Genomic DNA, 2,646 nt, shown 5'->3' with positions numbered 1-2,646 from the left:
GCTAATATTAGTAAAGATCACCACCGTTTACCCAAATCAGAAACCTAGAGATGATGCTTGACTTTAGCATCTCTCAGATTCTCTCCTCACGGTATCATCAGCTTCCAAGCATGAAAGAATCTTTCTCCTGTGTAACTCTTACATCTGTCTCTTACATCTAATATAACTGACAATGCATGGTTAATGTCTGGGCTCAAAAACTGTTCCTATCTCAGCTGAGTTACTACACGTCTCCTGACCAGTCTTCTCAAAGGAAGAGTTTCCTCTCACCCTAACCCAAACACACTCCTCCACCTTACCAGAGTGACTTTCCAAAATGCAAGTACCTCTCTCCACTCACTCACTTTTAAATGCTTCAGTGTCCAGTAGTTTGGGTTAAAGACCCTCCAGCTTTTGGATTAAAGTCTTTACTCTTTTTTTTTTTTCCATTCAAAAAAACAGCCAATGTTTATTGCATCCTTTTATTTATTTAAATTAGAGGATAAATACAACACTGTGATGGGTTTTGCCAATACATCCAGATGAATTGGCCATAGGTATATATGTGTTCCATCCATCCTGAACCCCTTTCCCACCTCCCTCCCCACCCTCTCCCTCCAGGTTGTCACAGAAGCACTGGCTTTGGGTGCCCTGCTTCATACATCAAACTCCCACTGGCTATCTGTTTTACATATGGTCATGCATATGTTTCAGTGCTAGTCTCTCAAGTCATCCTCCCTCTCCTCCCACTGAGTCCAAAAGTCTGTTCTTTATGTCTGTGTTTCCTTTGCCACATTACACATAGGATCATCGGTACCATGTTTCTAGATTCCATATATATGTATTAATATATGGTATTTGTCTCTCTCTTTCTGACTTACTTCACTGTGTAATAGGCTCCAGGTTCATCCACCTCCTTAGAACTGACTCAGATGTGTTCCTTTATATAGCTGAGTAATATTCCATTGTGTATATGTACCACAACTTCCTTATCCATTCATCTGTTGATGGCCATCTGAGTTGCTTCCATGTCCTTTCTGTTGTAAGTAGTGCTGCAATGAACATTTGACATGAAAAGCCAAGCTATGGCTTCTTTCTGATCTTCCCCAATCCCCATGCTCTGCCAATGCTTCAGCCTTAAAAGTGACCCTCCCCCATTGCCACCATTCATTTGCTGACATTCTTCTATTGATCTAAAACACCTTGTCCAGTTTTCTCCACCATAACTAAATCTCCCTCATCCTTTAAAAATTCAGCTGAATCACGACCTCCTTCTTTTCTAATCCCTTCCCTCCTTCCACTAAGTTACAGGGCTCTTTCCTGTGCTCATAAAGCACCCTGTGCAGGCATAGGCATATATTTACTATACTGAATTAGGATTCCCAATTTCCTGTCCATATCCCTCATTAACTATGAGTTCCACAAGTACAGAGGATTATTCATGTCTGTACCGCCTAGCTCTAGAACAATGCTTACTGCCCTGCAGATGTTCCATCAATGATTGTTTAGCATGTAAATGACAGAATGAGTTTCCAGGGATAGGACTAGTTTGCTGCTGCTAAGTCGCTTCAGTCGTGTCCGACTCTGTGCGACCCCATAGACGGCAGCCCACCAGGCTCCACCGTCCCTGGGATTCTCCAGGCGAGAACACTGGAGTGAGTCGCCATTTCCTTCTCCAATGCATGAAAGTGAAAAGGGAAAGTGAAGTCCCTCAGTTGTGTCCAACTCTTCGCAACCCCATGGACTGCAGCCTACCAGGCTCCCCCGTCCATGGGATTTTCCAGGCAAGAACACTGGAGTGGGTTGCCATTTCCTTCTCCAATGCACGAAAGGGAAAAGGGAAAGTGAAGTTGCTCAGTCGTGTCTGACTCTTCACGACCCCATGGACTGCAGCCTTCCAGGCTCCTCCGTCCATTGGATGTTCCAGGCAAGAGTACTGGAGTAGACTAGTTTAGTGGGAAGGAAATACACTGTCTACTTCTACATTAGAAATGATTTACTAGAAAAAATTAAGAAATGAATATTTCTTGTGTAACTACTTATACCCAGCATTAGATCTATTATTTAGGAGCTAAGGTGAGAGAGAAAGAGAGATTGAAAAAGAAAAGAGAGACAGAGAAATCTGTTTGTACTTCATCATTTGTTTACACGTTCCAAAAGTCTCCTGTTCAAGACAAGATGGTTAGGAACAGAGCTGGCAGACAGGAGCTTCACAGGACCAGTCCTGCTCAGAACTCTAAAGCCAGCAGGAAATTTTTTTTTTTAATATGGAATGGTTCATGGATTTGCATGTCATCTTTGCACGGGGGCCATGCTAATCTTCTCTGTATCATTCCAATTTTAGTACATGTGCTGCCAAAGTGAGCACAATCAGCAGGTCTTAAAGTGGAGAAGAAATATGTGATTAAAAAAGAAATCAATCTCTGTACCAAAACAATTTTATAAAGGTCAATATACATTTGCTAAAACCATCTGGATATATTTTCAAGATGCTATTTAAAATTGGTTTTAGCTGATGATAAAATATGAAGCCATGACAACCTTTTGTTTTATGTTTTATTTTTAAAATAAATGTAATGTATTCAAGCTAAAAACAAAACTAAAAGTAATTCACCCATATCTCCCACCTACCATCCCCCACCTCAGGCAAACACCAATCTGTTGTCT

The 2,646-nt window shown here is 41.4% G+C and overlaps 1 non-coding gene across 1 annotated transcript; it reads right to left on the bottom strand.

The window, feature by feature from the left end:
• Window positions 1-2,240: 2,240 nt before the first annotated feature.
• Window positions 2,241-2,347, bottom strand: LOC139186302 (U6 spliceosomal RNA). The gene has a single exon (XR_011569899.1). It is a non-coding gene; the product is annotated as a U6 spliceosomal RNA (small nuclear RNA).
• Between the last annotated feature and the right edge of the window lie 299 nt (window positions 2,348-2,646).

Source organism: Bos indicus, chromosome 12, assembly GCF_029378745.1.
Source record: "Bos indicus isolate NIAB-ARS_2022 breed Sahiwal x Tharparkar chromosome 12, NIAB-ARS_B.indTharparkar_mat_pri_1.0, whole genome shotgun sequence".
NCBI classification, from domain to species: Eukaryota; Metazoa; Chordata; class Mammalia; order Artiodactyla; family Bovidae; genus Bos; species Bos indicus.
The sequence above is the reverse complement of the archived record's forward strand: the minus strand, read 5'-3'. Positions and strand labels throughout refer to the sequence as shown.